Source organism: Passer montanus, unplaced genomic scaffold (assembly GCF_014805655.1).
Source record: "Passer montanus isolate IOZ18808 unplaced genomic scaffold, ASM1480565v1 scaffold42, whole genome shotgun sequence".
Lineage (NCBI taxonomy): Eukaryota > Metazoa > Chordata > Aves > Passeriformes > Passeridae > Passer > Passer montanus.
The window spans coordinates 3793096-3820327 of NW_024369041.1; the positions used below are offsets into that span (position 1 = coordinate 3793096).

The 27232-nt window shown below is 41.3% G+C and overlaps 1 long non-coding RNA gene across 2 annotated transcripts in view; it reads right to left on the reverse strand.

Annotated features, from left to right (window-relative positions):
- LOC120507275 overlaps nucleotides 1-21196 on the reverse strand; it is a 41932-nt gene extending 20736 nt beyond the window's left edge. For both annotated transcript variants that reach the window (XR_005628712.1, XR_005628711.1), the window contains exons 1-2: nucleotides 21044-21196; nucleotides 9616-9668 (exon numbers count right to left, since the gene is read on the reverse strand). This is a non-coding gene — a long non-coding RNA (uncharacterized LOC120507275). The remainder of the gene's footprint in view (nucleotides 1-9615; nucleotides 9669-21043) is intronic.
- Between the last annotated feature and the right edge of the window lie 6036 nt (nucleotides 21197-27232).

The following is a 27232-nucleotide window of genomic DNA, read 5'->3' on the forward strand; positions in this document are numbered from 1 at the left end:
GCAGCTCCTCTGGCAAACAGCTGTTTGGTTTGTCAGCACGAGCTCCTGTCCAGCTGTGGTTTGAGCAGCCACTGCCTTCTCCCACAGCCAAGTAAAGCACCAAGCATCTCTTCTGCTTTGCTGGGAGAGAACTCCTGGATGAAGTGCTGGGGAGATGGTGTGTGGATATCTTGTTTAAACAGTGGCTGAGGGAAGAGCCCCGTGATGGATGAGGTGCTCAGTGGACTAGCTTCCCTAATAACTCACTAAACCCAAGCAGCTCATGAATTTCTCTTTCCTCACAGGGTTCAGAAATCCATGCAGGATTCTGTCCTTCAGCTGCTTAGAGAATGAACCACTGCAAAGGTGGATAAAGGGCGGAAAGTTTGCCTCTCAGGTTCTCTCAGGTGTTTTCTGGTAATAGAAATGCCCAGGATCACAGAAGGGTTTGTGGTCTCCTTATACAAGGTGATTACAGCCAGCATTTTGCACACACTGGACAGGCCATCCACACAGGGCTGAGGCTGGGTGAGATGAATGAAAGAGCATTCTCCTGCCTGCTCCTCAGGCACAGCTGAGCCCTCCTGTGGCAGTGTCCGCTTGCACACCACAGTCAGATGCCACTACACAGCTTAACCACAGCCTGGTCTGAGCCCTTGCTGCTGTCCCCCTCTGTCCAGGCAGCCCAAAACTCCTCCTTGAACAGAGAGGGACACCTGCCTGATAACTTGCTGAGCATTCTGACTTCCTAAGAATCACCCATACTGCAGACCAAAAAAGAGACACAGGACAACCATCTTAAAGATCCTCACATATGCAAGACCTGTTGTTCTACTCCCACCACAGCAACACACATCTTGAGGTCTTGCCCCCTCTCCCTTTTATCATAATTTATAATGTAGCAAATCTGTTAATTAGTGTCAAAGAAACAATGCAAACTAGTGCAAGACCTGTTGTTCCACTCCCACCACAGCAACACACATCTTGAAGGTCTTGCCCCCCTCTCCCTTTTATCATCATTTATAATGTAGCAAATCTGTTAATTAGTGTCAAAGAAACAATGCAAACTAGCTGAAAGCAGCTTTTCTGCCACTGATCACTGACAAGCTAATAGGCCTGACATTTCCTTCAGCACACTACTCCTCTGATTAATGCAGCTGCACAATTACTTTTTTTTGAAAATTTGTGTAATACCCTCCCATGACAGGAATTGATTTACAAATATAAGACAAAAATGAGGAAGAGGTGGACTTTCAGTGGGGAAAAAAGTTATAATGAGGTTCACAGTTAGGAGGACTGTTATATACTGAATCTTGGGCAGTTTATTACTGACTTAGGTAGTAGCAAGGAACTCTTAAAAGGTAGAGAGGGTCAGCAGCACTTTCCAGTGATGGGCACCTATTGCTAAAAATTCTTGGAGGAGAATTCTCTTATGTGAGACTGCCAATGCTTTCTTAAAAGACTTGCAAAAATAAAACCCTTCTTCAGTATTTCAATCTAAATAACTGAAAATAAGTAGCTATTTTTTGTTTATCTTGTTCTTTGTCGAGTCAAGCTGCCTATCCCAAAGCTCAATGGCTGCCCCAGTATTTTTGAGCAAAAGAAATTCTCTGTCTTCAAGCTTACATATATCAAATGCAATAGTGACTTTACATCCAGGCTGAACTTTGTATTTTCTGGTCTGACTGAATTTTCCATGTGAAACACTCAACCTGAGAGGTTCAGTCTGGATTTTTATTTTCAGCTTTTCCTTGGCAAAAAGCCACCACCATCTCTGCTTGTAAACATGATCCCTTGTCCAAGATCATCAGTGGAGTTAGTGGACTGAAAAGTGGAACATTTGGCTGGTTGTTGTTTCCAAAGTTTTCTACAAGAGTCATGGTATAATCAATATCCTCTGATGACTCTGCCTGGGGTTCTTGAAGAAAATATCATATTTGACCTTACAGTATGTTTGTGCCCATCTATCCTTCTGTTCTCACACCTTCCTTTCCTCCAAAACCTTCCCTTACCAAATTAGAAATACAAACACATTCAAAAAAGGCAGCAACATAGGAGAGTTTTCTTGGCTGTACATTTTTTAGCTGGGTTGGGGTTTTTTTATGTGCTCCCTACATACTAAAGATATGACAGCTGTAAAGTCCACTCCTTGATGCACAGAAAATCCAATCCCCACCGAGGATCAAGCATGGAAGCAGATTTGGGAAGACTGAAACCCTTCAGCAGACCCACTGCTGGCTGAGCTGTCTGAGAAAGGCTGTGCTGTGACCAGGGGGGATGACTAAGCAGCATTCCACATCTACAGACAGGGATATTCCCTTGAGAGGGACAGACTGAAATCCCTTTCCACCGCAGGTCCAAAAGTGAAACCTCACAGGTCTCCCTGTCACACCAGATGCCCTTGTCACCAGGTTCCTAGCTGCTCCTTGCTCCAGCATGTGACATTTCCCTCAGCTTCTGGAGATGCAGAGTTTCCTGGACACTAATGAATTTCCATGAAAGGTTTTAGTTTCAGTGAATCAGCTTTTCCTGATGAAAAATGGCACTGACAGAAATCTCTCACATTGGATAACCTTCAGGAACTCAATTCACCTCAATGTTTCTCCATCTTGAAACAGGGCAATAACACCAACCTTTTTTTGTATAACCTTCTCTGAGATGTATGGACAAAAGCACTGTGTAAGAGCAAAGCATCATTATTATTTCCAAATCTAAGCATCACTGAGACAATAAGGGAAAAGAAAAACACCATGATATTCACTGAGGTAAAAAAATAAGGCCATTCCTCTGGCATCACTTTTTAAATGTTACAGCTCAGGCTTTCCTTTTCTTTTTTTTTCTTTTGGTAGCTGTCTACAGGGTTGTTATAAATCTCCAATATCAAAACTAAAAAAAGTTTCTCATCTCTTAAAGTAAGTAGGCAAAGCAAACAGAAAAAAATATGAGCATACAGACAGCCTCTGATGGTTTTGTCTCAAAGCAAGATTTTTTGTTGCTAGCATTTTCTTGAGCACACAAAGAATCAGTCCTGAAAAACATCTCCATATTGCAAGAGCCATATTCAGAATTTTACACTTCAGGGATAAAACTCTTTGATATCTCAGAATACAACTTAAATTCTAGTAATAAAAGCAGATTAAGCAGGCAGTATCCTTCCACTCATATTAGCAAAAAAAAATCCACACAGAACAATGTTTTATAGAATAAATCTCCATATCAACAAAGTATCTATATATTTAAATGCCATTCAGCAGATTACCACCCAAAGCTATTTCTCATATTTCAGTGAGATTATAAAATATTCATACAAGACACAGAAATGTTCAAGACATGCAAAAACCCACTCTCTTCTGCAGGGAGCTTTGGAAGTACAAAAATCTAACTCAGGTTGGTAGAGGACACTTCATCAACACCAGCTCAAGCTCAACTCCCACCCTGGACAATCTGGCTGTAGGAGCAAACTGGGACCTCTGGAGGAAAGGCAGCAGAAAAAATCATGAGAGTGTGGTGATACCAACACAGATTTACCAGCTCAGGCTGATGCTGAGTGCAGACAAGCCCACCAGCTTGAGATACCCAAGAAAGACAAAAACACCACCAAACCTCCAGAGAAAAGGCCTCCTTTAGTTGTTACAACCTGGAATTCCTCTGGAGCAGGGCAGGCACACCACCTTACATCAGTACCTCATGTCCTGTTTCCTTGCTCTTTCACAGTGATCAGGACTTCAGCATATGAACTCCTTCTCATTCTAAAACCTCTGCAAACTGGTGCCAAAAAAACCCCAAAAGTCCTTGAAAAAAAAAATGGGTAGCTACATATATCACAATACATTTTGTAAGGGCAAAGTTCCAGCCCACTGTCAATATAATCATGGAAAGCAAGCAAAGAACAGTTTGTATTCACTGACATTCACAGCCTGCTGCAGCAGGTTTTGTCCTGATCCTCCTCTTCCCCACAGTTCCACTCTCTTTCAATTATTCAGGTACCAAAGTATAAAAACCCTTCTATAATCAAGGAAAATACAAAAAAATGATGTCTCCTTTACTACCTACATCTTCTTTCCCTACCTCTTCCATTTCCAGAGTATTTTTCAATCAAGAGGCAATATAGCATGACCATAAAAAATATTACAGGCTCTTAAAAGAGCCTCTTGGCTTTGGAAAGAGAGTTTAAAATGTTAAGTAATTTCTGTCAGCTTTCAAGTCATTAAAAACCTCTGGAAAAGATTCAAACTCTGTGCCTGGGAGAGAGAATTATTTCTGTAATTGAAAGAAGAACAGCAAAACACAAGTTCTTTAATAGACACGGACTCGTGGGAGATGAAACAATCAGCTATCTTGTCAACTCAAAATGTACACTTGGGCTGCTTTTTCCTGCATTTGTTGGCTTCAAGGTGAAAACTTATTATTTTATAAAATACAATTAGAGCATTTTGCATAGGAAGCTCCAGATCCTTAAATAAAAATAAAAAAAAAGGTGTAGAGGTGGTGAGTCTTTGCTCAGAGATTAATCCATAGAGAGGGGAGATGGAAGCTAGCCTTCCTGCCAGTCCATCATGAGTTTCAAACTACCTACAAACTGATCTGCTTGTGAGGTGCTGGAGTTATTCTCACACCTCAGGCAAAGAGCAGTTCATTTAAAGTGACTTTTCTTATCCACCTGGCATGGTTAAGTGGCTGCTGTGCAAAAAGCCGTGCAAGGAAAGAAAGGTGTCTAAGTGCAGTGACCCTCCCAGCAGAGGACATGGAGCACAGAGACAAAACAGGACTCTGATGAGCAGCACTACTGGGGCACCTCTCTGGCCTTTCAGTACCTTCAGGTGCTTTGCTGAATTTATTTGTCAGAAATGTCCCTTGGTTTCCATCTCTCAAGCCCAGCTCTGCTTCTCTCCACAGGGTCAGTCTGTTTCATGGCTCCCATTCCTGTCTGGGCAGGCAGCTACAGGAATGATGAATGGAAAACTGAAATTTTACAATGTTCAGTGACAACTCACGGTCAATTCTAGCCATTTTAGGCCTGGGGAGGTTATTTGCTCCCTTATTTTGGTGGGATTTTGCTGTCATGTTTGATTTGGGTTTTTGTTGGGGTTTTTTTTTTGGGGTTGTTGTTTTTTGTTGTTGCTGTTTGGTTTAAAATCTTGCTTAAGTTGGTTTATACAGCCCTAAACAAATCACAAACTTTAATTTGTCTTTTCTAGATCACTTTCCAGTAAACATTCTCTCTTTCTTTGGTAATGTACTGCAGTCTGAGTCTCTAATGGAGTTTGCATGTATAAACAGTTTCCATTGGCATTCACTGGAGCCATATTTGCAGAATCAAAGATTAAATGCAGCCATTATTGACTTGCCTGTTTTTGCTGGTTTTGCTCATTCTCTGTTCATTGTCTGCAAGGCTGCTCTTGCATGATAGTGCTGATTCAGGGGATCAAAGCACTGCATCTTTATATATATATATAAAATTAAATTCAAGGTTTGTCTGGTGCTATTGCTCCACAGAGGTTTTTATCCTGCAGTAAATCCCTGCAAGACAGACACACAAATATTAGGAAGGTTTATAGGGTACAAGTGTTCCTGTATAACCAAATCCACTGGGCTGGGAGGTTTGGTGTCTGCTCTTCATTAACCAGCAAACACAGGGAGAGATGAGTTAGTGCAGAGGGACAAGCACAGCAGAAGTAATTAAAGCAAAGTGCCTCTTGAGGGACACTGCACAATGTTCTAGCAGAACTTCAGAGGAGCTCACAATTCCTGTTTTACCCTACATTTTGATATAAAATACCCAAATTCCTATCCAAACAGGAGCCATGGACACAGCTGGCACAGCCACTGCCTCCCTGCCCATTTGGCTGATAAAGGACACTCACTCCATGCTGCTTCTCCCTTATATCTTTAAACTATCAAGGCTACAACAACCATCAACTACATTTTGCAAAGCCTAATGACAGAGATTATTCAGATTCTCACATTGGCAAGTGTCAGCCCCAGACAGAATGTATCAGTAGCTTTATCCTTTACCTTGTCCTAGGGTTTTATAGCATGTATGACTCACAACATGGTGCTTGCACAGCTCTTTCAGAATATTCAGACCTCATGAGTGTATCTGAGCTGTTATGTTACTGCTGGATGACTAATTCTCAGGATATTAACCTTCCTGCACTGCTCTAGTTGTATTTCTCCCATCTAACAGTGATAGCCAGTGAGATCCAAACCTCTGATGAGAATCGTAAGAAGGGAAAAAAAAAAAAAAGGAACGCTTACCAACATCAAGATCCAAACCTCTGATGAGAATTGTAAGAAGGGAAAAAAAAAAAAGAATCCTTACCAACCTCCTCTAACACCAGTGCTGCTTAGAGCAGCATTTTTCTTTAAGAAAAGCAGCCACAACTTTGAGAGCACTGAGTAGTGATTAATTTTGAGATGCTCCAAATTACATGGAATTTGTTTTAAGGCTGCTTTCAAAATAAAGGAAGGGGTCTAAAATGCAGAAGGTTATTTGAGAAGAAGGAAAGTAATAATAGAAAACCAGACAGAATCTAATGAGATCTAAAATTAGAAATTAGAAGATGAAGTAGCAATATAATACCTAAACTATTAGCAAATAATCTAAAGAGGACGCAAGAGAGGAATGTAGCAAAGGAAAATTGGCAAAGAGATGGGCAATTCAGGGTTAGTAAAATATTCAGAAAAGCTTAATTTTTATTGTGATAATAAAATGGAGGTGAGCTAAAATGCAGAAATTCAGGTAAATACAAATGCAAAACACTGACTGTCTGGCAAAACACATGCCAGGTAACAAACACATACCAAGAGCAACCTAACTCTGGCTCACCAAGCACATATCTCTGTGCTGCACCAATAAATCACATTTTGATTCTGCCCCAGGATAGAAAACCAGTACAAAGGCTTTATCAGGAGCATTCCTGGAAATTCATGCTGCACTAAGTTCCCTTGGCGAGCTCCTGGTGGGTTTTATCTCCTCCACCAAGACACACATGGTAGACAGGGACAGGACCTGCCCCTGCCTGCTCTCCTGCTGTCTCCATGAAGGATGGATGTGCCTGCACTGCTGCTCCCCACAGTGACTGCCAAGCTCTGACCCCAGAGCAGGGACACTTCCACTGACAAGCAGCACCTGCAATTTCTTGCATGCCTTTCTTTTTCCCATGGCTCCAGCCTCCATCTTTCCAGGCACAAATGGCCTGGCTCCATCTTCTTGATATCCTGCCTGCACACCTTTATGAGGTCCCACTGAGCCATCTCTTCCCAGGATTTGCCTGGAGTTATTATTGCTTACAATTCAAGCCAATTTTCTGGGTGCAGAGTACTAGCTCTGATGAGAAAGGTTTAATATTTTCAGTGCTTTTCCGCACAAACTGAATTTTCCATCTAAGCCCAAACCCTTCTCTTCAGTTTCATAACCAGAGACCATGTGCATTGTAGTAGAGCTGATAAGAACAGGTAGCATTATTTAGGATCCAGTTGCAGTCCTTACCACAGGCTTTTTGACCTTTTGGATCTCTTGCTGCCCAGGTGAAAGCCCTAATCACTGCTGCAAACTGACCCAAACACCACAAACCCCCTCAAAGGAATGCGAGACCCAAGACAGTCTTACAGAAGCTCTCTCCTAACCCACTCCCACCAGCATCACCCAAGATCCTGCCTGACAGCTAATCAACATTAGTTACCATAACTACACTGTGTGAATTACCTCGTGAAGGGAAAAGAATCCCCAGCAGTAAGTTACATTAAAACACAATAAATCCCCTATCAAAGTCATTATCTGAATCACTGATGCAGTCAAGTGCAAGAGGCATCTGATCTGTAAATGGGATTTGTTTATCAAGCAGAATTTCAAGTCTTTAAGGAAACAGCATCAACAGGAGCAGCCTCAGAATTTAAATCTCAACACAGAACAATCTCAGATATCAAGTAAACATTTTGCCAACATTTAGTTAAATTGGAAGAGGCAGGAATACTGAATGCAGAGAACCCTATTTTCCTGCCCTGTAATAGCACAGAGGATTTTCAAAGATTTTTTTTTCATTGCACTACATTCAATCAAGTAATTTAATAGTTTAATTTGACAGAGCCCATGAATATACAGCTCCCATTCTCTCCCTCACCAGTCAAAGCAGCCCCAAATTTTACTGCAGAGCTTTCTGAGGCACTGAGATGCACAGAAGAAAATGTGCTCAGCTTAAAAAGATAAATGCTTGTCAAAAGCAACTGCATTTCCTGCCCATTGTTTCCTCCCCTATTCATTAAACTTATTGCTCTTCTTTTATCAAAATAGAAATTCTGTCATAGCAAACATAGTCCTAAAGTCTACAGTTACCAGATGTGAAAATGTCAATATATTAAACACGTGTATACACAATGCAGAAACTCCAGCCAAGCCACCAGGCTTTGTGTTTCTTTACTCAGTCTTTTTCTGTAAAAAATGTGCTCTAGAAAACTGAAGTGTAAATAAGAATGTGAACCACCAACACCCTGAGTGATTTCCAATAAGTAGGGAAAATGAGAGGTTCCCTCTTTGCATTCAGCAAATTAACCAAATAAGAAGAAATCTGTTTTGATCCCAATAGAGCAGGTGCAATCACAGGGAGGTTTCTTTACAGATGCTTGCATCATAAAATGGTTTAAAAACAAATAAACCAGAAAATTTTGCAGGTTTAGGGGTCTGATTAAAATGTAATGGAAAGCATATTTCAAAAATACTTTATTATTTTTCAATTAGGATCCCTTAAATCAGGATACTTCTACACTGAAGATAAATGGATTTTCCAGGGAGCTCTGCTGCCTTTCAGGTACTTGCTTATTTACAGTACCAGAAGCAGGGAAATATTGCATCCATCCCCACGAACCCAATCATGGAAATCTCTCCATTATCTCAAGTTAACCTGGGCTGAAAACTTAACCAGGGTCAGATGTAATTCTGTGCAGAGCACAGGATTCTCTGCCTCCCTCAAAACCCTGAAGAGGAGCATTTCAGCATCTGTTTTTCATGCTCTCCAATTCAGGACTGTTCACTAATGCACACACTTGGAAATTTTCAAAACCATTTTCAGCTCTGGATTGAAACATCTCAGGCTTTTTTTTTTTTTAAGTGAAAAACAACAATTGAAAGGTATTTGCTCAAATGGGAGTAAAATCCTTTTCTCAGGGAACAGAAATTATCTGTGTGGCAGATGAAGAGGGTGGGTTGATTTTAGCAGAGTTAGGTGGAGGCCAGTGATTTGGCCAGGTTTCAGGCAAGACAGCAAAGTCTTCACTTACAAGAGAATTGTCTCCAGCAGCACGTGTTGCATCTCAATCTTCCAAGCTATAACTTGACCTCCACATTTTTCAAAGTGAGTTGAAAATAAAGTATTTTTATTGATGTAATCCATGAGATAACCCTCTGAGAAATCCAATATGCTATTGAAAGATTATTATCATTGAATTTCCCAGAAGTTCAACTAGACACTTTTCAGAAGTGATTCTTGAAGTTTCTCATCCTGTCCTTTTATTATGCTAAGTGCCCATTGATTGAGACTATGATGTGGACGAAGCACAAAGGGTTAATTGCTCTGCATCACTTCTGCTTAAAATAATTCCAGTAGAAAAGGCAGCTGTAACAGCCTATTGTGTACTTACTTTCAGGGAGTCTGAACACATTTTCTGTGGAAACCATGGCAATTTGAACGTTCCTGGCAAACAAAGAAATAATTACCCTTGCAGTCATTGAAATCAACTATGTGCACATGAAGGGAAAAAAAATAAAAACACCACCATAAAATGTCCATTCCAGCCTTCTTAGACTGCAACAAATTACCCAAACATAAGGTGTAATCAGCTTCAGCAGCAAAACTTGACAACCTTTTCTCCCACTCCTTTTTTTCATTCTATTATTTCATTGTTGAAATACAGCTAAAAATTCTGTGTAAAAGTAATGCCTGCATGTAATTTTAAGTACATACAGGCGTTTTAAAAGCTGCCTCTCTTGTGTGTTCTGTGAGTCAGAGACAGGTAAAGGAAAACACAAAAGGAAGCTAGAAAAATGAAGAAAATGGAGGAAAACTGAAAGAGTAAAATCTTCAGGCAAAAGCCTCTTCACACTTAAAACTGGTTGCTTGGTAGCTTGGAAAGCACTCCTGCTTGTTCACAGAAACAAGAAATCCCCCTGAAAGTGGGATCAATTCTAATGAAATTCATAAATCCCACAGAGCAGCTCGGAGAAGGCAGGGACAGGCTGTCCCTGTGGTAGGACAAATGTTTGCAGAGTCTGGAAAGCAAAGATAATAACAATGGCAATAAATTATAGCCATTCCCAGCCTTTCTTGAGCTCGTTCCTTTGCTCTACAAACTTAGAAATACCGAAGACAAATGTTTAGCTCTTCATTATTTCATTTGCAGTGATTCCTCCAGCCAAATCACAAAATATAAACTGAGAGCTAGAGAACAGCTGTCTCACAGAAATGCCAACGAGCACAGGGAATTAGGGAAATACCTCTGAAATCTGATGGCAAACCAGGCTTCTCCTACCACTGCAGAACTTCTGTTCTGCCGGTGCCTCTCTCTGATGAGAATTTTCCCCAGCTGACCCAGAATACCTTCTTGGCTGAGGATGAAGAGGAACCACCCTGCCACATTAGCAAAAACTCCCTGCTCAGTGCTGACACAGCACAAGAAATTGCTGCTTGGTCCCCAGAGGATCAGGAGGCAGCAAGGGGCAGACACACCTTGCTCATACCCAAGGTCACTGGCCAAGAGATCTGGTACCTCTGGAGCTCAAATCCAGCATGTGCATAAGGCTTGATGCACAGAGGAGAAAGGCTTAAAGAAATGATTGGGAAGACTAGAAATAATTTATTTTCCTGGGAGAAGCAATTGTGTGCAAATGATCTCCTTTGTGCAATTAAACCCTTTTTTCATAGCCTGCTAAGAAATGTAAAAAGGATGGACAGCCTAACAAAATGGTTAGCAGAGGGAATGGGAAATAATACAGTTTATTGTATTTCAGATTAGCTATGCTTTCACAAAAAGGCTGCTCCAGCAGGCTGAACAAAACACCATTCCCTTGTGGGTTAGATAGGACAAATTACCTTTTCAGGTTTTAATTTTAAGCTTAAATTTATGAAACACTAATCCACGACCCATTAAAGATAGCATTTGCCAGTATAGCCAGCAAAGCAGGAATGCTTACAAGCTTTCAGAAATGTGTATTTTAAAGGAGAAAAATCATTGGACACAGCCTTTTCCATTGTTCCTCCAGTTCTCTGTTTGGCAACACTTCAAATAGGAATTGGCATAAGAAGCTGTACAATCTGTTCTCCTTAAACAAGCCAAAGACTTTGCTTTTTTTTTTTTCATCTTTGATATATAGGGACTTTTTGCAAAAGGAAAGGACAAAGAGGAAGACAGGGATCTTTTCTTTCTTTTCCTTTTTTTTTTTTCCATATGCATCCAGATATAACCACAGAACAGATCAAACACCCCTATGTCCAGCAGCCAGCCCAGCCTGTGTGACAGTGGGGTATGGCACACTACATGTTCAGGACAAATGTAGTGCTATTTCCCCCAAGCATCCCTTTAGTCTCCAGAAAACTGCAGTGAGGGGAGTTCTGGAGCCAGAAACAATGTCTTGATATTTCCAAGTCTTCAGAGGAATTGCCCCATTGCTTTTCTGAACTCATGTCAACTTTTAGCATGGGGAGCATTCTGCAAGCTCTATAATCTACTCTGCTTTTTATCAGTGCTGAACTGACCACTGCTGGCTTCATTTGCTATCCCTTAATTTTCCTATTGGAGGAGGGGGAATAAAAGATCAAACTCTTCCCTCTTTCTGCCTCTCTGTTGTATTCCCTCTCAGCAACCTCTTTTTTACCCTAAAGGCTCTTTCTCTCTATCAATGATTGTGCTGAGGTTTCAGGACCTCCTTTACCTTCCTATGTAACTTTTCCAGCTGTACCCAAAACCTATTAAGCAGAGGGAACCAGGAGTATGCATAGGATTCTGGATGGGTTTGATTTGTTCTTGTCTTTCCACAATATATCTAACACATTATATATATTTTAGGAGAGTAATGACAACTGAGCTAATCTTTTCACTATACCATCCATCAGGGTGCTAAAATCTGAATCCTAACTGAAAGAAACTGCTCAGAATCCATTTCTTTAATATGTACAGATGGGATTATTTTCCTCTTATATTCATCACTTTGCACTTATCTATACAAAGTTACATCTGCCATTTCTTTCACTCAATGACTTCTCTGAATTTTTCTGCATTTATTTCAGGTTGCCCTTGGTCATTAACATACTGACATTCTTAGGGCTGTCAACAAACCATCTCCTGTCTATTCCATCCACTTTCAGAATTATCTTGAAGACCATATGTTAATTAGCACTGACTCAAATACAATCTCTAATAACAACATTCTCCTCTTGAAAACTGATTATCCATTTCTGTGTTCTTTCCAATTTTTTATCCATGCAACAGCAAGGACATGCAACCTATGGCAAATCAGTGGGCATCTTCTTTCTTGAAGCTGCTTTAGTGAAGATAAATCTTCAATATTTAGGTAACCTGCATTATTGGGAATGCCCACATCCATTTCTTTTTCAGCTACTAAAAAATTAAAATTGACAAATCTGTGAGGCTTAACCTTATCAGAAAGTATGCTGTTTCTCAGTCCTATTGAGCCCATTTCTGCACTGTGATCTCCTTTAGAGCCTTGTCAGTGGTTCTGGTCACAGGGTCAATGGTTGATGTGCTCTGACAGAGGTTCAGTTTGCACCTGAAACCACAGCTAAAGAGCCACAAAACCAGGAAGCACAAAACACTGCAAGCACTTAAAGGGAAAAAACCAAACAGGAATTAGGGTCTCCCATACACCATACCAGAAACAAACAAAAAAAACCCTAAATCATTAATGTTTTCTTTTACTCTATAGCTTTAACCCAGCTCCAGTTTTTTGCACTAGACATTCATTAACCATGACAAATCTTTGATCTTTGGTAATAGACCATGGCAGAATAGCAGAATTTTAAAGGATCCAGTTGTCTTCCCTGTAGCAGTGGCGATGACATTTGCCCCTCTGTTTCCACAGAAACTGAGACAACAACAATAGTACTTGCAAGTAGCATCACACTCAAATACACTGTGGGCTCTATTTGCAAAATATCTGACAATGAACATCATTCTGGACAGTTTCACAGGAACAAGAGATTGAATCAATTTACTCTTTCTTGATTGGTACTTTAATGTTAAAATGATGCAATTATCTGGAAATGTATGTTTATCATACACATCTAGAAACTCTGTGTTTTTATGATGTGATTAAGCAGCCTCAGTTTGCTAGTACTTGCTTATCAGTCTTTGATGAAACACCTTTTAAAGAATGTTGAAAGATGCTATTTTTCTCCTAACTGCTGTAGTAGAAATGGAACTAGAATTGTGTAATTAGTTAATTTTATTTATTATGCCATTAGTTTAAGAACGACACACATTACCTCTCCCAAGCAGTACAACTCCAGTCAAAGATTAAATAAAATTAGAAGTAACCACTTCAAGATGAAACAGAAAAAGCAGAGAACAGATTGTCTGTGTTCCCATTTAATTATTGCTAAGATTTTAAAATCAATACCTAACTCAGAACATTTGTGCCACATATCAAAATTCAGAATTAGACAGTCCCAGACAAGAGATATGTGGTTTGGTTTTTCTGGGGTGCAGTAACAGTCAGAAAAGGAAAGCTTTGAAAAATTTATTATTGCTCTTTTCCCGAAACACGAGAGAGAACATCTGAAGTCTCCCTTTCATTTCCAGTTCTGAATGCAATATTTAAAATAAATGAGTAATCATTTTAATCCCACCACCTGAAAGATCCATATAAAATATTGCAGAAGAGCCTTTGTGAAACAGATGCTGGAGAGCAAGTGGGCCACTGACAGTGGTCTTATCTTGATGGCTTTTAGCTGAGGCTGAGGTTCCAGCAGATCTTACCAGGCTGGGCAAGTCACCCCACCCAGTGATCACCCCATCTTTGAGCTGCTGGACTGACAGAGCTGCACTTGTCTTCTCTGTGCTGGACAGCAATGCCCTCAGCAACAGCACAGCACACATTTGCTAAACAAATTTGTCTGAGCTACAGCCATCAGTAAAAATGTGTCTTAGTTTAACTGGCTTTAGAAGTGAATTGACACCAACTGATTAAATTTCAGTTAAGTTTGAAAGCATCAGTAGAAGGACTAGTGTGAAGGAACCATTCCTCTCCAAAACATAATTCAGATTATTCCCTTTGCTTGTGTCCTCCCCACACAAAGAAGATATTTCAAATCAACCATCCAAACCCCACTCAGCTGGGCTTGGAAGAATATATTATTTAGAAACATAATTCCATCAATTCCAACAACCCCACCTATGTGCCTAAAGGTGTTCACCTCTAACTGAACTAAATTAGGCCTTATGCTTATTTTGCATACTTTTCTCTCTCCCATTGCACAAGAACTTCTGCACTAGTATTCAGAGAAACCAGAGCTCTCTATTTGTGTGTTCCACTCTAGAGAACACAATTCCTATCTTGTATTATTAACAGCGCACTCAAAAGTCTGTCTTTTTTAGAGAAATACCTAGTCAAAACAGAAATTTTGGTTTCCTGCAGAGATTATTAGGAGACAGCCTTTGGTCCATGCTGTGAGGCAGGTCTGATCACACGCTTGCAGCCTTCCCTTCCAGCCTCACATCTCCAGGAAATCACTGGAAAGCAGTTGTTGTTTCAATAACCACCAAACTTATGGCAGCTGCTGTACTAGAGTAAGAATAAAGCCTTTCTTTAAATTCTTCCACCAATAAAATCTGTTAGGAACAAGAGGAATAAAATCTGTGTCTCGTGCAAGATTAAATTAGAAGTACCAGAACTTCTTCAGCTCCTTTTGTTTTTGCAGAGCTGGAGAGAAAAGTTTGTCACATATCCTTACTTTTATTTACCCAGTGAGAAGCACGAACCCAGGAAGAAAAACATTTCTAAATGCTAAGATCGATCTTTTTAATGCAAAAGAAATCAATCTGTCCCAACCCTACCAGAAGCCACAGTCCTGTGGCACATGGCAGAACTCTAATGGATCTTCTGGTGCCCGTGTGCCAATCGGAATTCCCAAGCTTTTAACCATCCCTCCTCTGTGGCCAGGCTGTCTCCCACACTGGCAGGCTCTGGTTCCCCTGCAGCCCAGGTGGCTGAAGTGCAGCTGTAACTCTCAGATACTGTGCAGCCATCTGTGCACTCTCACAGCAACTGTTCATCTCAATGTCTTCAGAATGCAGCACTGATGAGCCTTTTCACTTCTGCTCAGTAGGTGATAAGAGAGCATTTTACCCCAAGCTGTGGCCCAGATGTATTGGACACTAAATGCATTACTTCTGTTTCATTTTCATGTCAGAATGAAAATTAATAAACACTGCTATTTGCAATGGATCAGCTCACTCCTCTGCCATGGGATTTTCTCTGTGGCTCCTTTACTTCTCAACACTAAGCTACCACAGGGTAATTAATAAACCTTCAAAAAAATCTACTTTGGCCATTTTAACAGCGAATCTTCTGTCTGCATAGGAAAATGCCTGTATTGATCCGTGCCATCTCCTCTTCCAGTTTCTCTCTGTCCTTCCAAGCTTCCAAAGCTGACTTGAATGTGCTATCCAAAACAGAAAGCTCTCAGAGGAAGTCACTGCTTCACTAACAGGCATCTCTCCTAATATTGGCCAAACAATTTTATTCTATTCTCATTTGCATACCTATCTTCCGATTGCATGTAATTATGTGTCCAAGTGGGTAATGCAAGTGTAATAATGCCAATTGCCAGCCTTTCAAAATTACTCCACTGACATGGGCCAGTGACTCGCCTCCTCTGCACTGAGCCCATTGTTAGAAACTCACCCTGGTAAGCTGGAGGAGAGCAAAGGTAAACCAGGCAGCACCCAAAACAGGACCTATAGAGAGCAGAGACAGCTGGGAAGGCTGACAGAGTGATTTTACATCAACGCAGAGAGGTGGTTGGTTACACAGTGAGACTCTGTCATGAAAAATCTCATTCCTTCGTGTTCATTCTACTCATTGCTCCTACTTAAAATCTCAGAGTCTGCTCTGCCTCCTTGGTTTTCCTGTTAATTGCAGAGTAGAAGGTGAGAAAGTAGCACATTGTCTGTGCCACTAGACAGGTTATCTACCTGAACACTTGAAATCTGCAGCTGAAACAACAGCAAAAGGATGCTTTGTCTCGTTTCAGACTTTCTGTTTTAAAATCCTGTTCAGATTTAACACACACATTTTTCATTTTTCTGTGTAAGATGCCACAGGAGAAAAAAAGACATCTGTCACCCACACTATTTGAATTTAGGAATTGGAAGCCTGCCACATTTTCATTAGCACTAAGAGAAGTAACAGCAAGATAAAATCTAGAGGGGTTGAGCAATTTTGGAAGATGCAGTAGTAGGTAAGGAGATCTTTGGAAGCACAACACAGATGATGTTTTTGAAGCAGAAGGTTTTGAGTTTCACTTCCTACTGATGAGAAGATACTGCTTTAGGACAGACAATGCATTAGGAAAGGCAACTCTTGGATACTTGTTGGAATACAGGGACACAGAGCAGCATAATAAGGTCAAGTATGAGAAGTTTTCTCCCTTAAGGAGTGATGAATGGGATCACAACCCATATTTTGGGATAGGCTCAAGGCTGTAAGGCCCTAAGGTCCTTACCTCAATACATAACCCCAATTCAGCCTGAGAAAAAGTTCAGAGACATCACTCAGATGCTCCTACCCCAGCCCAAAGGACAAAGCTGAACAAAGTTCCTCTGTCTGCTGCTACCACTTCTAGATAAGAAAAACTTAATGCTCTCTACATACCCTCCCCTTTTTGTCAAAACACACAGTGCCATATTTTATCTGAGCTTGCACCTTCACCCAAGCCACTGACTGGGAGAATGCAGGAAAACACGCAAAGAGCTTCCTTCAAAACCAAAATCCTGTTAACATTGGCCCAAAGGACAAAGCTCAACAAAGTTCCTCTGTCTGCTACTACCACTTCTAGAGAAGTAAAACTTAATGCTCTCTACATAACCCCCACTTTTTGTCAGAACACACATTGCCGTACTTTTTCTGAGCTTGAACCCTCAACCAAGCCACTGACTGGGGGAATGCAGGAAAACACCCAAAGAGCTTCCTTCAAAACCAAAATCCTGTTAACATAACCCATAACGACCAACAGATCAGAGCACAGCGCCTGTAATGTGCTTTCTTTTTCAGATAAACCCATAAGGATGAGGGCCAGACTGCAGACAAGACCACAAAAGCAGAGTAAAGCCTGCCCCACCCCACAGAGAGGCACAAATATAAAACAGCTCAGGGGAGTGACACTGGGCTGTGCCCTGCTGCATTCAAATGAAATAGCAGGAAAAGCCTGCTGGAGGAAAAGTTATTCTACTCTGCACTGATAAGGGCTCAGTGATTTAAAGGCTCATCAGAACAACTGCTGAGGTTTTGAATTGCCTGTTAGAAATAACTGGAGGAAGCTGGGATTTACAAAGATTCCAAAACGTGCCTGGATGGGCTTTGTTTTATTGTTTTGGTGATTTGCTCTTTTTGTTTGTTTGGCTGTGGGTTGTTTCAAGCCAGTAGGAATTTAGTTTTATTAGTTATTTTTAAATGATGTTTTGAGCTTTATTTTTAAATCTGATACTTGCAGCTGCAATTTTTGGTCTGTTTCTTTGATTGGGTTTATCTCTCGCCTCCAAAAAAAAAAAAAAAAAAAAAAAAAAGACAGCCATACTTGGTGCTTTACACAGCCTTATCTTACAACCTAGTATTTCTAGCATTTACATCCTAACCTTTTATACCAGCAACAGTTGAGTTATCTCTCTGCCCTTTACTTGACTTTATTACACACAGTGAGAACAGGATGGATCCCAGAGGTATTATATGCTCAGTAAAAAAAAAAAATTAAAAAAATATCCACAGGTTTTAATCTGCCATAGGTCTCATTTCACATCACATGCAATGATTTGTGCATTTCTTATTTTTTGGTTCAGAACTGCCTAAAGTGAATAACCCACTGACTTTCCTCCCCACCCAGCCATGACCCAGCACCAGGTAATTATGGTCTAATGGTTCTGATCCACAGAGAGCACACTGACATTCTTCACAGGCTAAAACTGCTTCTATGAGGTTAAATCCTGCCAGTTTAGCTCTTGGCAGCGAGCCCCACTGCACATGTAGGACAGGACTAGCACCTGAGGGAAGGAGGAAAAGCTGTGCATCAGACCAGGTGTGCCATCCATCTGCATCTCTCACAACAGCTTTATTAGGGACACGGGCTGCAGGAAGGCTCCACTGCCCCTCCTGGAAGGACTCAGTCACTGGAACTCAGCTTCCCCCTGCTGGGGCTCAGAACAGCACTTGAGCTTCCATTTGATGTGCTCACAGCCCTCAGGTAGAAGACAGCAAAGTGACCAAACAGACACCCTGAGAAGTACAAATTCTGTGCTTGCTTATCAGTAGAACTGCTTAGGCAGACTGTGACTGCTGGATTCCAAATGCCACCTGAAGGGGAAACAAACGGGATCCAACAGTCCCAGCCTAGCAGTAAGACTACATCTGTACATAAGTTTGGGCAGCAAAGATAACTCAGTGGGGTTTTCTTTCCAGGCTACATGTGAACTTTGATTAAGCACCGTTTTATTATTTTATGTTTTATTATTTCAGACATTACCTCGGAAAACTGCTAGATGGTGCTAGAATATATACATATGCAACGCTATGCTAATACAGGGGTTTAAGATGCAATCCTGGCCCCTGGAATCAGCCTTGGATGCAACTGCCTTGTGCCTGCTTGTTGTATACAAACAGAGAGCTGTGCCCAGGATGGCAGAATCTTGTTTTCTCATGCTTTGCAGAAAGTGAACATAGAGAAACACTCAGCTGGATTCACATCAGAGCCCAGGTCAAGGAGATGGACTCATCCCCACGCTGCTCAGTGAGAAAGTTCAGGGCACAATTCTGCACACATTTAACCAACATGCAGTTCTGTGGATTCTGTATTCCCAAAAACAAGCCATCCTGCATAAAAAGAGTATCTTCTAGAGAACACTTTGTTCTTTCTCAATGCAAATATTCTTGGAAAAAGGAAAAAAGAGGCAAAAGAAGGGAAAAGGAGAAAAAAAAGGCAAGCAACCAAACAGAAAAAAAAAAATCTGTTCCTAATCATCTTTACAGCAAAGGTGAATTTGGTCAAGACACCAGTTGTCTGCAACTGGTAACTGTGTTACCAGTCTAGCTAATATTATTGATTTTTGAGTGGTTTTTATGGGGAAGTTTAGGCATGATCTGTCATAAATATATGGGATTATAAATGAGAGATGCAGTTAAAAAGAAATATGAATACAGAGGAAGTGTCACCGGAGCAGTTAGATTTACACAGTACAGACTTGATCCATAAGCTACTAGAGTTTTCATACGGGGAAAAAATATATACAGACATTTTTAAATGGTATTAATAGACTTGATTCTCAGCATTAATGGCTAAGCATGTGGACACTGAGGGAAAATAAAGCCCCAAGCAGACTACGACCAGCTTTAATTACTGTTAATCTGCAGAGACATTCACATCAGAAATATCACCCTGGCATTTTCCTGTTTACCAGCTGCAGATCAAGCTCTGTAACATTTAATCTTTGTAAGTACTTGCCCTTTGAAAACCTCTCCTTCCCTCATCTTTCCCTCAACAAATCACCTCCTGTGCTCCTGCCAGCTTCTCCTGGCTGTTCCCTGCCCAGGGAGCTTTCCTTCCAAACCCCTTGCTCTGCTCTGAAGCTTTTCCCTGAGGAATTAAAACCCCAGGGCACTCCTGGCACATTCCTGGGGATGGGCACTGTGTGTCTGGAACAGGAGCCAGAACTGGCCCAGCAGAACTGCAGGGCTGCCATCAAAGACAAAGCAAGCTCACCTAAGGAGCTTGAGATCAAAACAGCACTTTTGTGCCTAGAAGCACAAGAGCTACTTCAGGAGATCTAGAGCTGCTTTCTTCCTACATAAAGCCAATATTTGCACCACCTCAGCCAAGAAACCTACCCTTCACTGAGGCAGCACCAATGAACACACTGCAGCAATGTTTACCCTTCAGGCCAGCAGCATCTGAGAAACCTAACACCTCATTTTGCCAAGCCACTGCATCCAAAAAGTTGTAGTGTAAATTGATTTGCTTTCCGCTTCTTATGTTTTTGTGGTTCTCCTATATGCAAGAGTTTTCAGCAGAAAATTTCAGGCATTCCTGAAATCTTCCACAATAAAGAGTCAAATAAGAATAGAAATTATAAAGTGAATTCACTTCTCAGAAATCATAGTGCAAGGTTAATCCATTTTCTCCCAAAAAGTAAGTCTGTTACCACACATCCCATCCCTACACTCTTTCAGACCCCCAGGTAACTGTACCCATCTCCATAGGAGTGCTGGAAATTCCAGTTATGTTTTATGCTTTCCAAGAGCAAAATTACATGGAGCCACTTTCGCTTGACCTTTCTTTTTCCAACATGTTATTGCTACATTTTTTTGAAGAAACCATGTATAATAATGATAAAAACATCTATAAAGACTTCTCTCTGTAGGTTTTCAAACTCAAGATTTTATACTAAGTCTGTGTGACATTTCCAAGAAAGCAAATTACTGGCATTGAGGCACTGAATTTATCAACTTCTTTTTGTATTTTCAACACGAAGCATAAGAGAAAGTTTTCCTTTCCTGGAGGAAAAAAAGTCTTAGTTGCCATTTTGCCTCCTCAGTTGAGGTAAGGAGTTCTTCTTTGCACCAAATTAAAAAAAAAAAAATGGGGAGAAAAAGCCTGTAGGATAGGCACAGTTTAACTAAAAATTATATTAAATTTCTTGACTCAGTGACACTATTATTATCTGCAAAACACCCATTAAGAAAGATTTTAATTATTTTTCTTCTGAAAAAAATGAACCCCATTCATTCAAACAAGTCAAATTGAGGATTCAGGCAAAGCATTCCAGCACATTTCCAGCTCCTGTTCCTTACCTGTAACTGTCCATGCAGTGAGGCTGTACCCACCACAGCAGGCAATGGCTGATTGCCAGGGCACTTTTTAGATAAATGGCTACACCTAGGGAGAGATGGGATGGTCCTTTTAAACACAGAAGAAAGCTCTTCAGGACAAATAAAACATCCAGGTCTGGAGAACCACAGCCCTTGAATGGTCAACAGAACCTTCCAGACTATAATTGCCCAGGCCACACAGCTGATTACATTAGCACTTGATTACCTGGTGATCCAAATCAGCAGATGAGGTTCAGGTGGAAGAAAATCAAGATCACCTGATGCTCATCAAATGAAGCAGCTGATTAACCAAACAGTCTTCATGTGAGGTTAATTCGACATTAATGGCATTAATGGCATCCACATGTCACTCATTTTGGTCAGTTCTGCCCAAAGTTACCTCATCACCTCATCATTCACTAAGCACAACTTCTCTTGCTCCCACACCTCTGCACACCCCATGGCTATGCTTTTATTTCAGGTAATTAAAAGCAGAATTTTTTAAAAAATTAAAATTGAAATGTAAAGAAAAAATAATTCAAAAATTCATTTTTCCACTGCAGAGTCTCCCTATTCCTCCTCACAGTTTCTTCTAGAAAAAAAAAATTCAACATGGACCTAACAGCATTATTAGGCTGTAAACGTTACCCTCTGCCAAGCATTACATTTCTGCTCTGGCTCTGCTGGCTCAGAAGCCTGCTGCCTTAGAGAGGACATTTCCCAAAACAGCTCTGTCCAGATCCATCAGGAGCTGGGAGATGCTGGCTCGCAGGCAGCAGAGAACGGGCTGTATCCTGTGGTGCCAGCAGTCAGTGCTTACACAGAGCTGTGTTACCAGGAATGCTTCTCCCAGCAGCTCTGGGCCTCACCAGAGGCTGGCACAGCCCTGTGCAAAGCAGTAATTTCCTTGTCTCTACCAACACATCAGGAGTCCTACTGATTCTGGATTCCTCCTCTTCCCCTATCCCACTTTTCATGCTGCTTTCAGTCCCACTCTCTTTTCCAGACCATGAAAAGAAACTTGCTTCCTCAGGTCACCACCCTCCAAATCCTGCCTCTCCACTCCCCCAGCAGACAGACCAGTAGGAGATATTTATCACTGGGCAATATGTACCTACGGGTCTTTCAAATATCTGACAGAAGCTGAAATACCCAAATAACATGTTTGGTGCTCTCTTGTTTTCTTTCAAGGAAACATAATGTATTTTCCCCCTCTGACAGCAGTAAAAAGATGAGGCAAGGAAGGATGTCATGTTATTTTCACTAAAATTTTCTTACCCTACAGCTCATGCCATAAATGTGCTTACTGCCTTATCACTAAACTTTATCTTGCTGACAAAAGTTTCCATAACAGCCATAGGATTCACAATGTATGGTCTGAATGCCAGCAGCTCCCAAAGAGCTCCTGAAAGGCCAAATCACCTCCTTCAGGTACTGCTTCAGAATCAAAATCTGAGCTGCAGGAGGAATGCTGGAGCAGTGGAGGAGCTCTGGGTATCAAAGGATGGCAGATGTGTGAGAGACTGGAAAGGCTGAAAGCTGCTGCCAGTGAGCAGGAATAGTCTCCTTTGCACAGGAGGGGCCCCACAGGGGCTCTGGACTGCCCCAAGGGGACAGTCCTTTGGGTGTCTGCAGCTCCAGCCCTCTGGTTCTCTGGCAGGAGCTGTCACACAGTGCTGGCTTTGTGACAGCTGTGTCACATCAGCCACCACAGAAAAGCACTGACTGACCATAAAGACCCCCTGCCAAACACAGCCTCTCACTTGGGAAAGGGAAAAGAACTCATCAACACAGAAATAATTTGACAGTAACCTTGAGAGAGTTTGGGGAATTCTATGGCTTGCCTAATGGCCACAGAGGGACTTATTGCACTGGGATTTCATATAATCTAACTGTTTGCTATTTAAACAAAAAATAATCTTTTAGAGCCTGCAGCTACCTTGGACTGAGTCCCCTTGCAATTACAAAAGTGATTGTGTTTGAATAGCTGGCTTTCTCCTTCACTGCTCCACTTCTCTCCACTCTGGTGACTTCAGGGAATTATTTCTTTGGACATCGTGAGTAGATGCTCCAGGCGTTATTGGATTGCCCAAACCTCAGTGTCTCAGCCTCACTGCTAGTACTAGTCAGGCCAGAAGAGAATTGAGCTGTTGCACAGAAGGGCAGTTGTTCAGACACCTCTGAGAATCTTTATGCACACTGGAAAAGTCTCTTCCTATTAGCACTCATAACTAGGAGTCACTTAACCTTTGACTGTGTAACACGGTCAAATTCCATGATACATTGGGTTGCCACTGTAGAAATAATTAAGGAAGACAGTATAGGAAATAATAATCTACACTGGCATGTCTGCAATCCCAAGTTCTCAGCATGTTGTACAACTGTTAATGAAAAATAGGCAAAAGAGAATGGGTTTTGTGATTAATGTTACAGTCCTTCCCAGAGCAAAAGTGTCATGGAGGGAGGGCAACACCATTCAAACCTGACAGGAGAAGGGAGAATGCCCTGGGGTAACAGAATGCACCTCTCCCCTTGCTTGGTTTCATTTTAAAAAGGTGTGGGGCTGTTATAATTTCATGCAAGCTTGCAAAGTTGACTGTCCTTATAAAAAGAGCAATTATACACACACCTTAAGCACGAAGCAGCACAATAATTAAATGAGTAATTACCTTCCCACTTTTAAGCTGTCATGCAATTAAACTTAATTAAACATTCTCTATACTTCACTAATCTTATACAAACAGAAGAAGGTAAGAAGGGTGTGGCAAAGAAAGGGCATTAGGCAGAAAGTTGAGCCTATTATTCTGTCTATAATAAAAAATACCACTGTACAGTCAGCTCTAGGTTCTCATGTCATTGCCTTGTTGCTGGCCAGAGATAACCTGGTCTGAGCTGCAAGAAAAGCAATACACTGAGGCAATGGCACACTGTTTAATTTTGGGTTGCATTCTTCTATGTAACATTGTAAAATGCTCTTCAAAAGAAACAAGTCCAAGGAAAGGGAAATGCTGGCATTTTAGAGCAGAGGGAGTAAAGAATTCTGTACAGAAAAGCTGGTGCAAATGTAAAACAAAATCTTTAATGCAAACACAAGTCCAAAGTTTCTCTTTTCCCCAGCAGAGGAACTGTTGCATGCACACAATAGAGGAAGGGCCAAGAAAAGACATGGGAGTTTTGTTGACAAGGAGACAAGACAGCTCTGGTGCAGGAACAATTGTGAACTTGCTTCTGTCCTGGTCTGAAATACAAATAAGCTTTGTAGAAGCATAGCCCACATATTTCTGCTAATTATTTATTCATTCCCAGAAATCTGTATCACATCTACTGTCTCTAGCTGCAGGTTATTATGGTAAATGACAAAATTAAAACAAAAAAATTAATTCTCTCAAGTAGCAATGATTCTGTCTTCCCTTGCTCTCTGAGGCAAAGGCAAAAACAGGTACATCTAAAAGCAAAACCTGACCTAACTCTGTAAACGTAATGTTTAAGTCCAGGTGTCCTCAGATTTTGGTCCACCTTCATAACCCACTTGTGTGCACACACCTTTCTGCTCCTTTTCTTTGCCACTGAGCCCTGATTCCAAGTGCCACAGAAGAAATTTGAGCACATCACAGCAAAACATGACTGGGAAAGTCAATTTTGCCCTTTTCCACCCTCATTTCTTCCAGCATGCAGAGCAGCTCCACAGAACTGAAACCTGCCATTCATATTAGCAGAGGGGTCTTCACATGGTTTGAAACTATCAGAACAATGATGGGACAAAGACAGGATGCTTGAAGATATGGTTTTAATTTATTATTAAAACAATGGAGAAAAACCCAGTAACAATACTGAGCAGCTTTACAAAATGTTGAGTGTGTCTGAATGCTGAGAAACTGAAAAATGGGTGAAAATCAACCACCCACCCCTGCTGCCCCATACTATTTATTTACCATTGCCTGATGATAAACTGCAGCTGTGGTTAAAATGTGCCATGAAAAGTTTGATGTTTGGTTCTCATTCCAAGTCCCACAATAAGTAAAGCATCACAGGCTGATAAAGTCTAAAACACCAACTGTCCAAAACACAGCACTGTATTAGCTACAGAGAAGAAATTCACTGTATTCCAGCTGAAAACAGGACTGAAGCATTTCTTTCTGGATGATGATACTGTTTTTCATGTTTTGTAGACCAAAACAAATAAATGAACACGTTGAAAACATTGGAAGTGTTTAGGAAAAGACTGGTACAGCCAGTCTGTGTTAATTTGCAGGCAGCCAGCAGCAGCACTGCTCTTGGCTGCTTTGCTCCTGCTGTCAGCCCTCTGTGCCACCAGAGGTGGGCAGCCCCTGCCAGGGACACAGTGACAGGGCCAGTGCTCCAGCTCCCTTGCTCCATGGCTGATTTAGGAGCTGAGGACACTGAATCCAGTGCCAGCTACCTCACAGCTGCAGGGAGCCTTCAGGAGAGCCAGCCTCAGCTGTTTAACCCAACCTGGCAAGTTCCAAAGGATGTTTTATTTCCTCTCTGGGACATTATATCATTTTGTTAATGGCCTAGAAGTCAACAGTCCTCTATAGGTAACAGTGATTAAGTGCTCTGTGATTTGAATTCAGAATCAGCAACATAGAAACCGTATTAAAGTTGTGGTTTTTGCCTTGTGATCCATTGTCCCACCCATACCAACTTGTCCAAAAAAGAAATTCCAGACCTGAACTTGTCCACAACTAAATCTTTCTTTCCTACTTTGGTTTAGGCTGTGGCTCATAATTATTGATTTTTACTTTTTCCTCCCCCTGCTTGTTTTGTTTCCACAAATCTTGCTGTTAGATTTGGCAGTATTACCTCAAGTCCTGCTGCTTTCTGACACAGCGACAGCACACCTCCTTCCAGCCCTCACCTGCTACTGAGGAGTTTGTTCAGAGGGACAACTTCCATGTTACCTTCACTGTGGGAACAAAGAAAACAGTCTTGTAAAACTCATTTCCCAGCAGGAATGCTCAAGGCAGTACAGTGGGACAGCAATGGCAATTCACCCACACCATCCTGCTGTGGCTGACACCCCCAGCCCAGGCTAGTTTTAGCAGATCCAGAAAGTATGTGATTGCTTCTGTGCCACAGTTTTCTTTTTGCATGGTTTCCATGATGGTCCTGACATACTTTACTGCACATTTGCAAATAACAGAAAGCTCCCCTCTCCTGGATTTACAGCATGCAGGGAGTGGGGCACAGGCAGCATGGGGCTGTGTTTAATTCTGGGGAAGTTGCCTCAGGGATGTGTTTAAATGTGAGGAGGTGATTGTCTCTTGCTGATGGGGCTAAAAAATAAAGTGGGATTTGTTATTTGCTGGATTTCAAGGAGCACTGTGATTTATATCAGCTGAATTTGTAACATCACTGAAATATTTAGGGAACAAACAGCTGGAGCCTGCTCACACCAGACTCAGCATCAGACCTCACTTTCCACACTGGCTGTTCCCTCAGGAGTGCTCAGAAGGCACAAGCAGGCTTCATTAAAGATAAAAGATTTTCTTCAACTGGGCTTTCACATTACTTCTCCAAAAGGCACAAGAACTGTCAAAATTAGAAGCAAAAAACATAGAAAAAGTAAGTAGACAAAGAATCTTGATCTCCTCTAGGTACAATGTCCCCCTCCATGCAAGGTGCTCTGAGGTCAGGTTAGTCAGCTGAGCTTGCTCTCTATTCCAACATTTCACCACCCTCATGATCAATTTGTCTTTCCTAATAACTAATGAGAATTTCCCTTGCTGTAATTTGTCTCTATGCCTTTCCTCCTTTCCTTAAACATCTCCAGGAAGGTGTTGGCTCTATGCTTTGTACACTCTCCCTGCCATTACATTGCAAAATAATCTTTTCATAAGTGAGCCCACAGCAAGGCAGACTGAAAGAGCCCTCAGTGCCACTTCCATCTTTACAGTGAGACTGCCATCCTGCCACCATCATCTTGTCTCTAATGCATCTCTCTAATTCCACTGCACATCTAGGCAAGGCCTAGCCCTTTTCACAGCTCAGACAACCTCAGGTCTTTGGGTCTGATCAGTAAAGCTACAGCTCTACATGTGTATATATATATGTGTATATATGGATATAGATATATATATGTGTGTGTGTGCATGTATATATGTTATGTATATATGTATGTGTGTGTATATATATAAATATATTTAAAAA